Below are 15,688 nucleotides of genomic sequence, written 5' to 3' on the forward strand. Positions count from 1 at the left end.
CATCTCCATCTACTAGTGCCACTGATTACTTCTGTAGTGAAAAAATTTTGCCTACATAAGAATATTCAGAAACTGACACTTTTTGGAGTGTTGGACTCCTGGTCCCCCAGTGTTCAGAGTTTTTTTTTCTTCCATCACCTGTAGTAATGTAGGGTTTGCAAGAGGAAATATTGGGTGCAACAGTGGTTCCAGCAGGTACTACAGTACTTTGCAGGTGCAGCTTTGTTTGAGATATTGCTTTTACTACAAAATCACTTTAAGAACATTGTTCCCCATATGCCTTTTGCCACAAGGAAAGCTGGCCAAACATCCATTCTGCAAGGTAGACTCCTGTTTCCTTTACCATGCCTGGTCTCACTGCAGTCTAATCAAGTCACACAAACAGATTCACAAAGTTTCTTGCAAAGATCAGCAAATTTTCTTTTTCAAAGAGGGAAAGACTCTTTCATACAGACATAAAGGTTCTGTGAGATTTTCTCTCACTTCCTGTTCTACCGATAGCAGTTTCTTGTTAAAATTTTTTTATTAAAAGTGAAGTTCATGATTTAAAAAAACAAAACAAACATTTATACTCACCTAGGTTATTGCAGCATGGATCTGATGGTGCATCTAGTACCCTGCCGGCTCTGTAGTGAGAATGGAGCGATCAAACACAGCTGATCGCTCAGTTCACCAAAAAAGGAGAAAGACAGGAAGCGCAACCTAAGTGTAGTAATACAATTTATTGTCGCACAAGTAATTAAAAACTCACAAGATGTAAGTGGGTTATAGGCTCTCAATGTAGGTAGGCAGGGGGGCCATTCCAATCTATCCTTTTCCTCTTTATACACGCCGTCCATGGAGCTACATGTTTGTCAGTCTAGCTCCTGCGGTTGTCCTGTGCACCAGAAAGCGAACCATCGTGGACCACAAGCGGAAGTGACATCACCGGAAGATGAAGAGACCGGAGCAGTCGAGGGGGAAGGGGATAACAAAGAATAGCAGGCTATGTGCTCGGAGCAACAGCTCTTTTTACAGGCCTAGCTTTGGACAGTTGGAATGCTGGTATATACGTATATCAATGGAAATCAATTACGGCCATCACGTGGAAATTAGTGGAATTACAACATAAGGAATAAAATCTATAAGAGAAATGGGTAAAAGCATATGAATCAATATATAGACATTCTTAGAGTACATAAATCCTACAAAGGCTCCTAAGAAGCATGAATGGGGAGTTTTAAAGAAATAAAATTGAATAAAATAAAATAAACAAGAAAATAAACGTGAAAATATAATTAGAAATAAAATGAAAATGAAATAAAAATAAAATAACAGTGAAATTAGAATAAGAATGAAAATGAAAAAAAAAAAAAATAATAATAATAAAAATAAATAAAAATATAAATATAAAAATAACATAAAATCAAGCAAATAAAATGAAGAAAGATGAAAATAATAATGGTGAAAATAAAAATAAGAATGACAATAAAAATATTATCAATAACAATGATAATGAAAATAAAAATAAATATAAGAACAAATTAACAGTAAAATAATACGTAAAAAATGATACACAAGTTATGGTATGGCACATGCCTAATAAGGAAATATGTTAAAATGGATTCCTAATATGTTGTGTATACAGCTGCAAGAAAAAGTATGTGAACCCTGTGGAATTATATGGATTTCTGCTCAAATTGGTCATAAAATGTGATCTGATCATCATCTAAGTCACAACAATAGACAATCACAGTCTGCTTAAACTAATACCACACAAATAATGAAATGTTGCCATGTTTTTATTGAACACACCATGTAAACATTCACAGTGCAGGTGGAAAAAGTATGTGAACCCTTGGATTTTATAACTGGTTGAACCTCCTTTGGCAGCAATAACTTCAACCAAACATTTCCTGTAGTTGCAGATCAGACGTACACAATGGTCAGGAGTAATTCTTGACCATTCCTCTTTACAGAACTGTTTCAGTTCAGCAATATTCTTGGGATGTCTGGTGTGAATGGCTTTCTTGAGGTCATGCCACAGCATCTATTTGTAAATTGGGTTGAAGTCAGGACTCTGACTGGGCCACTTCAGAAGGCGTATTTTCTTCTGTTTAAGCCATTCTGTTGTTGATTTACTTGTTGCAACACCCATCTTCTGTTGAGCTTCAGCTGGTAGACAGATGGCCTTAGGTTCTCCTGCAAAATGTCTTGATAAACTTGGGAATTCATTTTTCCTTCGATGATAGCAATCCGTCCAGGCCCTGACGCAGCAAAGCAGCCCCAAACCATGATGCCCCCACCACCATACTTCACAGTTGGGATGATGTTTTGATGTTAGTGTGCTGTGCCTCTTTTTCGCCACACATAGTGTTGTGTTTTTCTTCCAAACAACTCAACTTTGGTTCATCTGTCCACAGAATATTTTGCCAGTACTGCTGTGGAACTTCCAGGTGCTCTTTTGCAAACTGTAAACGTGCAGCAATATTTTGTTTGGACAGCAGTGGCTTTCTCTGGGGTATCCTCCCATGAAATCCATTCTTGTTTAGTGTTTTACGTATTGTAGATTCGCTAACAGGGATGTTAGAATTTGCCAGTGACTTTTGTAAGTCTTTAACTGACACTCTAGGATTCTTCTTCACCTCATTGAGCAGTCTGCGCTGGGCTCTTGCAGTCCTCTTTACAGGACGGCCACTCCTAGGGAGAGTAGCAGCAGTGCTGAACTTTCTCCATTTATGGACAATTTGTCTTACCGTGGACTGATGAACAGCAAGGCTTTTGGAGATACTTTTATAACCCTTTCCAGCTTTATGCAAGTCAACAATTCTTAATCATAGGTCTTCTGAGAGCTCTTTTGTGCGAGGCATTATTCACATCATGCAATGCTTCTTGTGAAAAGCAAGCCCAGAACTGGTGTGTATTTTTTTACAGGGCAGGGCAGCTGTAACCAACACCTCCAATCTCATCTCATTGATTGGACTCCAGTTGGCTGACATCTCACTCAAATTAGCTCTTGGAGATGTCATTAGTCTAGGGGTTCACATACTTTTTCCACCTGCACTGTGAATGTTTACATGGTGTGTTCAATAAAAACATGGCAACATTTCATTCTTTGTGTGTTATTAGTTTAAGCAGACTGTGATTGTCTATTGTTGTGACTTAGATGATGATCAGATCACATTTTATGACCAATTTGTGCAGAAATCCATATCATTCCAAAGGGTTCACATACTTTTTCTTGCAGCTGTATATGAGCAAAAGGCAGGGGGGGGGGGGAGAAAAGCAATTGGTGGGTCTGCGTTATAGTAGAATGTGGGTTTTAATCTCCTCATTTAAACCTCCTGGCACAAAAGCGTGCCCAGTGAATAAATCCAAAATGTTTCTTGTTGGCACAATCCTTCACAACAGTGAAATTAGAATAAGAATGAAAATGAAATCGAAAAATTTTAAATTAAAATAATAATAAAAATAAATAAAAATATGAAAATAAAATAAAATCAAGAAAATAAAATCAAGAAAGATGAAAATAATAAAGGGGAAAATAACAATAACAATGAAAATAAAAATAATAACAATAACAATAAAAATAAGAACAAATTAGCAGTAAAATAATATGTAAAAAATGATATACAAGTTAAATATATGGCACATGCCTTGTAAAGAAATATATTAAAATGGATTCCTAATATGTCATAAATATATGAGCAAAAGGGGGGGGGGAAGCAATTGGTGGGTCTGCATTACAGTAGAGTGTGGATTTCAATCTGCTCATTTAAACCTCCTGGCACAAGCGTGCCCAGCGAATAGATCCAAAAGGTTTCTTGTTGGCACAATAGTTTAAAACGTTCTGCCGCAGGAAATGTTTGGGAAATAGACTCGATGATCCAAACTTTGAGGCCAATAGTAGATTTGTTGTGGTGCTGCAAGAAATGGCAGGGGACACTGTTCTCATCACGTCCTGTATCAATAAAATGCCTGTGTTCCCCAAACCGAGTTCTAAGGGGTCTGATTGTTTTACCAATGTAGAGTAACCCACATGGACAGGACAGACAATATCGACCAATGTTTGGACAAAATGGCCTCCATTTTCTTATGTTGTGCATGGAATTGGGTGGTGAACCTCGTTGACTGGGATGGATCCTGATCCTTAAGTTTAGGACCAATAATTTTCTGATAATGTGAAAAAGGCTTCTTGACAAGAGGCGAAGGGAAACCTTTATCTTGAAATTTTTTAGCCATGAGTAGTCCTTGAGATTTATAGTGGTCATCATAGGTACAACTTTTCCGTAACCGACAGTACTGGCTTTGAGGAATATTCTGTACCCACCTCAGATGATGACAGCTCCGGGAGTGGATATAAGATTTACCAGCTGTGGGTTTCACATAATTCCTAGCAAAGATTTTTTTATCATCATGGCATTGTTCGAGATCTAAAAAGGCCAAAGAGTCTTGGGTCAGGATATGCATAAAAGGCACACCTAATGTGTTGGTGTAGCAGTGGTGTACAAAGTTGTCTTTGATCTGGGGTGGGCCGTCCCAAATAATCACTATGTCATCTATAAACCTACCGTAATAAACCACATGAGAGGCGAAAGCGGTTGTTGTGGGTGATATAGAGCAACTCCCAGAACCCCATCGTGAGGTTTGCATAGCTGGGGGCAAAATTGGCCCCCATAGCTGTGCCATTGGTCTGTAGATAGAAGGTTGCATTAAATTAAAAATATATATATATGTTTTAGACAAAATAAAAGGGCTTCCAGGATGAATTTGGCTTGTCTGGCATTGATGTTGGGGTCTTCTGCCAGAAAATGTTCAGCAGCTTGTGCACCTACCTCATGGGGGATAGAGGTGTAAAGTGAGGTGACATTGAGTGACAACTACCAATAAGTGGGTTCCCAGGTATATGGTGCCAGCATGTCCAACAGATGTACTCCATCATGGATGTAAGATGAAAGATTTTGAGCCAAAGGCTGTAGAAAAAAATCAACATATTTGGATAACCCACTAGTGACACTGTCCATTGCGGCCACTATATGGTGACCAGGGGGATTGACAAGACTCTTGTGGATCTTAGGTAGATGGTAAAAATTAGGAACCTGTTAAAAATCTTTGATGAGAAAGCAAGCTTCAGTTTTGGAGATTAAGTTGTCTTCCAGTGCCCTCTTCACAATAAGACTGGCTTCCTTAAAGATATCTGGTAATGGGTCATTCAATAAAGTGGTGCACGTGGCAGAGTATGACAGAAGCCTGTAGGCTTCTGTAATATTATCAACTTTGTTTTGAACTACTATACCACCACCCTTGTCTGCAGATTTGATGATGATTTAGTAGGTAGTACATGGGAGGACAAATTGTAGATTTTTATAGTTTCCGGATTTTCTCTTTGGTTCTTCTTATTTCTGCCCCCTCTCCTTCCTCTCCTCCGTGTTTTCTTTTGGCGGAGTTTGGGGGGGCTTAGCTCTAAAAAATGATTATCATCAGTGGACATTGGGGCAGTGACAGATGAGGGGGGATGAAGGCTGGAAGTGAAATGGCCATTAAAAGGGTCTGAGAGCGCCTGGTGTTGTATGGAGAGAAGTGGAGATGTGGTAGAAGCTGGAACCGGTGATGAATTAGCATTGAGCGAATCATTGGGAGTGGGATTGGGTGTTGGTACACTGGTTGTGCCATGGGAGGAGGTCACCTGATGGGCACTAGAGAGTTTGGACGCAGAGGTGTGTGATTTAAACCCAGGTTTGGGTACCTTGCTAGGTAGAAATCTGGGTGTTTTCTTTGGGCGTTGGGGTTTGGGAGTGGGAAGAGGTGGATGCAGGAGTAGGCCCAGGGAAAGGGCGACAGGACATAAGGGGTGGAGGTCCAGATGGATGGTAAGGGATGGGACCTTGGATCCTGGGCTTTTTCCAACAAAACACTTTGTTCAAATTATAGTCGTCTAGGTCCCTCCTAAATTTGCCTAGTTTACCACTAATAAGGTTGTCTTCATACCTTTTGGTGTTTTTCTTAAGTGTGGTCAACCAGGTATGTGGTACATGTGAAGTAGCTTTGCGAATATTATGACATAATTCAACAATCTTGGATTTCAGATTGCAGAATTTCCTATCCCTCTGTTGTATGAGTAATCCCATCCATTTTGTGGTACAGATTTCAGAAATGTAGGACCATTCAGACTGAAGATTGGATTCTAAAAAGGAGCACTGTTTGAGGATTCTGAGGCCTCAAAGAGAAATTTTATGGGATATGTACTCTTTAAGAAAAAAGTGTCCCACCAATGCTGATTGGCTGCAGACATTAAATCTTCTAGTTTCCGAAATTGGGTGCAAAGAGAGTGGTACTGGGAATGTAACCTGGGAACAGGATACTGGTGTTTACAGAACTCAGGGGAAAATAGGGAATATAATTCATCTAAAACACCATATTTCTCTTTTTCTATACTGCATATAAGATCCAAAACAAAGAGTGGATAAGGGAAAATGTGTGAATGAGGACACAATAAATAGGTGTATAGCAAAAACTTATGGAGCACAGTATAAGCTAGAAACAACAAAGAACAAACAAAATATATCTGGTGCGAGGGCTATTTGCTAGAACAGCAGGAAATTATATCCATATACATAAGTCCATGTATAGGTAGTCCATCAACGGGCAAGATGAATAAGTAAAAAAATCAAAAAGTATATAAATAATTCTCTATGTAGAGGCGGCAGGTGTCCTCAGAGTCTAGCATGCTCTGTATCTGGTAATGAAGAAGGAGAAAGACAGGAAGCACCACCTAAGTGTAGTATTACAGACAATTTATTGTTGCACAAGTAATTAAAAACTCAAAAGATGTAAGCGGGTTATAGGCTCATCAATGTAGGTAGGCAGGGGAGGCCATTCTAATCTATCCTTTTCCTCTTTATCCACGCCATTTACGGAGCTACATGTTTGTCAGTCCAAATCCTGCGGTTGTCCTGTGCACCAGGAAGCGATCCAGTGTGGACCTCAAGTGGAAGTGACATCACCGAAAGACAAAGAGGCCGGAACAGTCGGGCGGACTGGGGATAACAAAGAATAGCAGGCTACGCGCTCGGAGCAACAGCTCCTTCTACAGGCCCAGCTTTGGACAGTTCGGATGCTGGTGTATATATGTCAATGGAAATCAATTACGACCATCTCATGGAAATTAGTGTAATTACAACATAAGAAATAAAATATATAAGAGAAATGGGTAAAAGCATATGAATCAATATATAGATATTCTTAGAGTACATACGTAAATCGTACAAAAGCTCCTAAGAAGCATCAATGGGGAGTTATAAAGAAATAAAATAATACTTTTAATAAAATAAAATAAACAAGTGAAAATAAAATTTGAAATATAATGAAAATGAAATAAAAATAAAATAACAGTAGAATTAGAATAAGAATGAAAATGAAAAAATAAAAAAAAAATAAAAAAATAAAACAAAAATAAAAATAAAGAAAATATAAAAATAAAATAAAGAAAATAAAATGAAGAAAAATGAAAATAATAAAGGTGAAAATAACAATAACAATGAAAATAAAAATAAGAACAAATTAACAGTAAAATAATATGTAAAAAATTATATACAAGTTATTGTATGGCACATGCCTAATAAAGAAATATGTTAAAATAGATTCCTAATATGTAGTGAAAAGGAAACAAGTAAGCAATTGACCACGTGGTCCTAGAATCCATACATGATCATGCTTATTGGTGGGACTTTGTAGGGTCTGGTACTTACAGTAAAGGAGGTAAGCATATGTCAATTTGGGATGTGGGTTTGGTACTACTTTCAGAGTTGATACCTTCCATTATGCAAATCCTAATACGTAGTGTATATCTGAGCAAAAGGGAGGGGGAGGGCTTGTTACATTACGTGATGAGCACAGTGTCCCCAGCCATTTTTTGGAGCACCACAACAAATCTACTATTGGCCTCAAAGTTTAAATCATCGAGTCTATTCCCCAAACTTTTCCTGCGGCAGAACGTTTTAAACTATTGTGCCAACAAGAAACCTTTTGGATCTATTCGAGGTTTAAATGAGCAGATTGAAATCCACTACTGTAATGCAGACCCACCAATTGCTCCCCCCCTTTTGCTGCTATATTCATGACATATTAGGAATCCATTTTAACATATTTCTTTACAAGGCATGTGCCATATATATAACTTGTATATACATTTTTACATATTATTTTACTGCTAATTTGTTCTTATTTTTATTGTTATTATTTTCATTGTTATTGTTATTTTCACCTTTATTATTTTCATCTTTCTTCATTTTATTTTCTTGATTTTATTTTTTCTTATTTTTATTTATTTTTATTATTATTTTAATTTTATTTTTTTCATTTTTCGATTTAATTTTCGTTCTTATTCTAATTTCACTGTTAATTTATTTTTATTTCATTTTCACTTTATTTCTAATTTTATTTTCACATTTATTTTCTTGTTTATTTTATTTTATCCTATTAAATGGATTAATTTTATTTATTTATAACTCCCTATTCATGCTTCTTGGGAAGCCTTTGTATGATTGATGTACTCTAAGAATGTCTATATATTAATTCATATGCTTCTACCCATTTCTCTTATATATTTTATTTCTTATGTTGTAATTCCACTAATTTCCACATCATGGCCATAATTGATTTCCATTGATAGATATACCAGAATCCGAACTGTCCAAACCTAGGCCTGTAGAAGGAGCTGTTGCTCCGAGCGCGTAGCCTGCTATTCTTTGTTATCCCCTGCCCGCCCAACTGTTCTGGCCTCTTCGTCTTCCGGTGACATCACTTCCACTCAGGGGCGGCTGGTTCTCCATGGGCCAGGGGGGGGGGCAGACGGGCCGCGCCATACCCCCCCGGCCACACCAGGCCGCCACACACCATACCCCCCCAGGACCACAGCAAGACAGGAGAGAAAGGGCAGGAGAGACGAGACAGGACAGGACCCCCCTCACTCACCTTGCCTGGATAAAGCAGCAGCTTCGGTTTCTTCCCCCTGTCTTCTGCGTCTCCTCCCTCCTCCTCCATGCCCAATGGCATGGCTTCTCCTTTTGGCCAATTGGGAAACGGGTCTCAAAACCCCCTTCCTGATTGGCCAGGAGGAGGATCCATGTGACAATAGCAAATTTTCATTCGCTATTGTCACACAACTGGGTGGGCTTGGGACGCACTGCTCTGCGCCCGGAGTCCACCCTTTTTTTTAGCCTGTGAGAGCCTCTGTCTCTAATCACATGGTTAAAAAAAAGCCCCATTGAACTCCATGCGTCTGGCGCCCCGCATGTAGATTAGAGGGGCCGGACGCATGGACAGGGGGGGGTGGCGCCCCTGCGTCCCATATATACCAGCCGCCACTGTTTCCACTTGCGGTCCACGCTGGTTCGCTTCCTTGTGCACAGGACAACCGCAAGAGCTGGACTGACAAACATGTAGCTCCGTGGATGGCGTGGATAAAGAGGAAAAGGATAGATTAGAACGGCCCCCCTGCCTACCTACATTGATGAGCCTATATAACCCACTTACATCTTGTTAGTTTTTAATTACTTGTGCAACAATAAATTGTCTGTAATACTACACTTAGGTGGTGCTTCCTGTCTTTGTCCTTCTTCATTACCAGATACAGAGTGTGCTAGACTCTGAGGACAGCTGCCGCCTCTACATAGAGACTTATTTATATACTTCTTGATTTTTTGACTTATTCATCTTGCTCGTTGTTGGACTATCTATACATGGACTTCCTGCTGTTCTAGAAAATAGCCTTTGCACCAGATATATTTTGTTTGATTGTTCAGTTCACCCCTTCTGCTATGAGCAGATTGCTGTGACTGTCAGTCAGCAACTCTCTGCTCTCCCCTCCCCTCCCCTCCCCTCCAGTTCTCACTGGAGCACTGGGCTGTGGGGAAGGGGGGGAGGGGAGTGGCTGGCTCAGGCTCTTAGTGGATCGCTGAGAGCCTGAGCCAGGTGCTGGTCGAGGCAACTGGGTGGGGATATCAGATCACCCCACGCCCTCCTCCCCAATCTCCAGTGCCATGTGTTGAGAGAACCTGGAGGCGGAGCACAATAACTGCCGGTTGCTGCTTACAATACTTTAGAGAGGAATTTTAGCTGAGCCCATGATCTGAGGAAAGTCTGGAGAGGTAAGCTGGCAATTTCATGTCAGGAGGATTTCTTTGCAGGGACATGAGAAGTGGTAAGCTGATAAGGAGGACCAGAAGAGGGACGAGTGTGTGTGGGGGAGTTGGCAGAGTCTGCAGACTTCCTCACAAGTAACAGATATCTCACAGGCTGACACATATCACTGTATAAGCAACCCCCACACTCTGTTTATGTCCAGATAACATGAATTTATTTAATGAGCATTCTATTTAACCTTGTATTATCCAAACTCTGTACAATCAAATTCCAAACTGAACGCATCAACTAAACACCCTATATACAAAATATCAGTCCTTAAAGTGGTTGTAAAGTCACCAGAGAAATCCTGTAATCTGTTCTGTTACATTATATTATAACGCGCAGTGTGTGTGTTTGTTTAAAAATTATTGCTCAAAATACCGCTGGGCGCTCACGTGACCTACTGCCTCTCTCCTTTCCCGATCCAAGCACTACAGTGGGAGGGGCCAAGATTCCCCACTGACGTCAGCTGGAAGGAAAGGAGGAGAGCAGTGGGAGGTCACATGAGCACCCAGTGGTGCTGTAAATAAGGTATTTTGATCAATAATTTAGACACACACACCCCCGAGCTGATGGGGGGGAGAGAGTGGAGAGCAGGCATGTAACCTGACCATGGTAATCAGGGATCAGCAGCCATGATTACCATAGCCAGCCACTTTAAAGAGGGGCCCCACTCTCCCCCAAAAAACACTTACAGCGCTGTCCTCACCTGAACGGATTCTTCAATTAGCTTCAATTGTAGGTGTCAGCATCAGTGGCAGCCCGCCCATAGAGGGCGCAGGGTTGCCGCCCCCCCCAAACGAAGCAGAAAAAAAAAGATTCAATAAAAAAAAAAGTCAAGTTTTCGCCCACTAGGGGCGCCGGACTGTGTGCTGGGTATGGGGGGGTGGGGTTTTTGACCCCACCCTCGCCCGGCAGAGGCGCCGTTTGGCGCTCTTCTGGGGGTGTGCTGGGGCGCAGAGCAATGCGCCCCTACACACCCCACTTTAACGATGTCCGGGCTGTGATTGGTCCAGAGTCCAGCCTGGACCAATCACAGGAGGACATCGGACCTGGTGACGTGACGCCTGGGGGCGGTGCACCACCCCGGCATCACGTTCACCTTCAGTTCCCGCCCACCGGAGAAGAGGAGACAAGAGAGTCGCTGCCGCCCGCGAGGAAGAAGAAGATCGTGTCACCACACCGCACCGCATCCCGCCGCCGCCCCGGGCCGACTCAGAGCAGCACGCCATCCATGACTAGTGAGGTAAGTGTCTGCTTTGAAGGGGGCACGCACGCTGAACTCTGCATTGGGGACTCGCATGTACGCTGGTCACTGGCTGCATTGGAAGCACGCACGCTGATCTCTGCATTGGGGACATGTACACTGGTCACTGCATTGGGGACATGTACACTGGTCACTGGCTGCATTGGAGGCACGCACGCTGATCTCTGCATTGGGGACATGTACACTGGTCACTGGCTGCATTGGAAGCACGCACGCTGATCTCTGCATTGGGGACATGTACACTGGTCATGGGCTGCATTGGAAGCACGCACGCTGATCTCTGCATTGGGGACATGTACACTGGTCACTGGCTGCATTGGAAGCACACACGCTGATCTCTGCATTGGGGACATGTACACTGGTCACTGGCTGCATTGGAGGCACGCACGCCGATCTCTGCATTGGGGACATGTACACTGGTCACTGGCTGCATTGGAGGCACGCACGCCGATCTCTGCATTGGGGACATGTACACTGGTCACTGGCTGCATTGGAAGCACGCACGCTGATCTCTGCATTGGGGACATGTACACTGGTCACTGGCTGCATTGAAGGCACGCACGCTGATCTCTGCATTGGGGACATGTACACTGGCCACTGGCTGTATTGGAGGCACGCATGTTGATCTCTGCATTGGGGACATGTACACTGGTCACTGGCTGCATTGGAGGCACGCACGCTGATCTCTGCATTGGGGACATGTACGCTGGTCACTGCATTGGAGGCACGCACGCTGATCTCTGCATTGGGGACATCTACACTGGTCACTGCATTGGAAGCACGCACGCTGATCTCTGCATTGGGGACATGTATGCTGGTCACTGCATTGGGGACATGTACACTGGTCACTGCATTGGGGGCATGTATGCTGGTTACTGCATTGGGGGCATGTATGCTGGTCACTGCATTGGGGACATGTATGCTGGTCACTGCATTGGAGGCACGCTGTAACGTTCATGCGTTTTTGTTTGCGGATGGATTTACAGCTGCAGGATTATTACACTCAGTAGCCTTGTAGAGAATGTGTTGAACAACATATCCAACTCTCAGGACTTCATCACCGTGTACAGCCTGTTATATACTATATATATTAATAGATGTTTAATGGAGGGATAGAGTATATGAGGATATATAGATGAGAGACAGGCTATGGTATGGTGAGCACTAGAAGTAGTATAGGAGAGTTTGCAGGTGATGGTAAGCAGATAGGTTCTGATGTCAAGTATAGTGCAGATGGTAAGAGGACACAGATGGAGTATACTTTAGACAGAGTAACCTAGTGCAAGGATAGTTCAAGGTAGTCCCAAGAGCTAACAGTCTTATGCAGATGATAGTGAATAGATAGATACAGATAGTCTTGGTAATTGCAGTAGATGACAGTAGGAGATTGGTTAGTAAGAATCCCCTGCGGGGTACTTATCACTTAGATAGGTTAGGAAATACAATGTCCAGAGGAGAGGGGTGATCCCGTAGCGGGATACGGATCACCAGCGAGGTTTCCGGCTCAGTTCAGGAAGGAAGGTATGTCAGCAGCTCCGACTTCTCAGGCGTAGGTGCGATGAACATGTGGGTTTGAACGAGCGATGAGTGAGAGCAAACCGGCGATTGAAATAGCCGCTCATAGCGGCGCTCGGCAGTGATGTCATCCGGTCTTAAAGGTGTATGCGTCCTTTGTATATACAAGATGGGACGCAAAGAGAGGAGAAATATAGGAACAAGGGTACCATAGGTACCGGAACATTACAGTACCCCCCCCCCTTAAGGCCGGCTCCGGAAGGCCTCTAGAGCTGGTTTTTCCGGATATTTCGAGTGGAAATTGCGTATCAGTCTAGGGGCATGGATATCGGAGGTATCCAGCCAGGTGTCATCTTGGGGCCCATAATTCTTCCATCGTACAAGATACTGGAGTCTTCTTCTATTGAAACGGGAATCCAAAATTTCTTTTATCTCAAATTCTTCTCCACCCTCCACTTGTACAGGAGGTGGAGGTGAGATAGTAGGCCTTATTCCTTGGTTAGGAACATGGGGCTTCAGTAGAGACACATGGAAGACAGGATGAATCTTGAGGTCTACTGGCAATGTGAGTTGTACTGCAGCTTTTCCAATAATCTTCTCTATTGGAAAAGGTCCCAGAAATAGAGGTCCAAGTTTTTTACTAGGGATCTTTAGTCTTAGATTTTTTGTAGAAAGCCAAACAAGATCCCCAATGGCATATTGGGGAGAGGGTTTCCTACGGAGGTCGTAATATTTTTTTTGTTGGCTATGAGCATGAGATATTGTATTGTTGAGTAATCCCAGAGAATCCTTTATCTGGGCAAGATAATCAGATGCTACTGGATTACTTGATGGTAAGATACGTGGAGGAAGGAGTGTGGGATGGAACCCATAATTCAGGTAAAACGGACTTTGCTTAGTAGTGCTATGAGTAGCGTTGTTATAGGCGAATTCCGCCAGTGGGAGGAGATCTGCCCAATCGTCCTGTAGATACGAAGTATAGCAACGCAGGTACTGTTCAATGCACTGGTTAACTCTCTCTGTCTGTCCGTTGGTCTGAGGGTGGTAGGCAGAAGTAAGATTACGCTCTATTCGCAGTATCTGACATAGAGCTAGCCAAAATTTTGAGATGAATTGTGAACCACGGTCAGACAGCAGTGTTTTTGGAATACCATGTAACTTAAAGACATGTTTAACAAGTAATTCTGCTGTTTGTTTGGATGAAGGTAGTTTTCGGATAGGGGTGAAATGTGCCATCTTGGTCAGATGGTCCACTGATACCAAGATGGTGTTGAATCCTTTGGAAGGTGGTAGTTCCACTATGAAATCCAATGATACCACTTCCCACGGAACCTGGGGTATCGGTAAACTACAAAGTAATCCTGATGGTTTCGTGTTGTCAATTTTAGACCTTGCACAGATATCACAAGATGAAACGAACTTTTTTACGGTTGTCTTCATGTCTGGCCACCAAAGTTGCCTAGTGAGTAGATTGAGAGTTTTATTCATACCCATATGTCCTGCCATAGGTACATCATGCGACAATTCTAAGATCTTGGTTCGCATAGTAGGGGGTATGTATAATTTATCGTTGTAGTAGAGGAAGCCTTCTGCGTCAGTAGTTAGTTGTGGTGGAGGTGAATCCAACCCTATGCTGTGCAAAATCTCCTCCTTCAGTGAGCGAACGACTCCGATAATACGTTCAAGTGGTATTATAGGAACTGAGGGAACCTCAGTGCAATCTTTCTCGGCTAGTCGTGAGAGTGCATCCGCTTTTTTATTTTTGTCTGCGGGCGTGTAAGTTACTAAAAAATTAAATCTCAGAAAGAATAACGACCACCGTACCTGCCGGTGGGAAAGAGTTCTATTAGTCTGAAGGTATTGGAGGTTCTTGTGATCAGTATATATCAGAATTGGCAATTGAGTGCCCTCAAGTAGATGTCTCCAATTCTCTAATGCCAGTTTTATGGCTAATAACTCCTTCTCACCTACTGGGTAGTTCACCTCGGGGCTACTTAATGACTTTGAAAAGAAAGCAACTGGGTGAAGAGGTGAGGTGTTTGTTGGTCGTTGTGAGAGAACTGCTCCTACTGCCATATTAGACGCATCTACCTCCAAGATGTATTGAAGGGATGGGTCTGGATGGCATAGTATGGGGGCAGTAGTAAAGCTTGATTTCAGCAGAGAGAATGCTCCATTTGCTTCCTTTGACCAATTAAATGGTCTCTTCATGCTTGTAAGTTGTGTGAGAGGTTTCACAATCGCAGAGAAGTTTTTAATGAATTTCCTATAGTAATTAGAGAATCCTAGGAACCTTTGTAATGCTTTGCGAGTGGTTGGCACAGGCCAATCCGGAATGCAGGATATTTTACTCATGTCCATTTTGATTCCACTTTTAGATATAATATATCCTAGGAATAGTACCTCCTCTTTATGAAAGAGACATTTCTTTGATTTAACATATAAGTTATGTGCAAGTAGTCTTGACAACACAAGTCTCACATGTTTTATGTGCTCAGGTAAGGAAGTAGAATAGATAAGTATATCGTCCAAATATACTACCACACAAACATCAAGCAAGTCTCGGAATATCTCGTTTATAAAACGTTGGAAGGCTGCGGGGGCATTACATAGCCCAAATGGCATTACAAGGTACTCAAACAGTCCGTATCTGGTTCTGAATGCCGTCTTCCATTCATCCCCTTTACGGATTCAAATTAAATTGTATGCCCCTTTTAGGTCCAATTTTGAAAAGAAAGAAGC

The sequence above is a fragment of the Pelophylax lessonae genome (genome assembly GCF_965119305.1).
Source record: "Pelophylax lessonae genome assembly, chromosome: 1".
Lineage (NCBI taxonomy): Eukaryota > Metazoa > Chordata > Amphibia > Anura > Ranidae > Pelophylax > Pelophylax lessonae.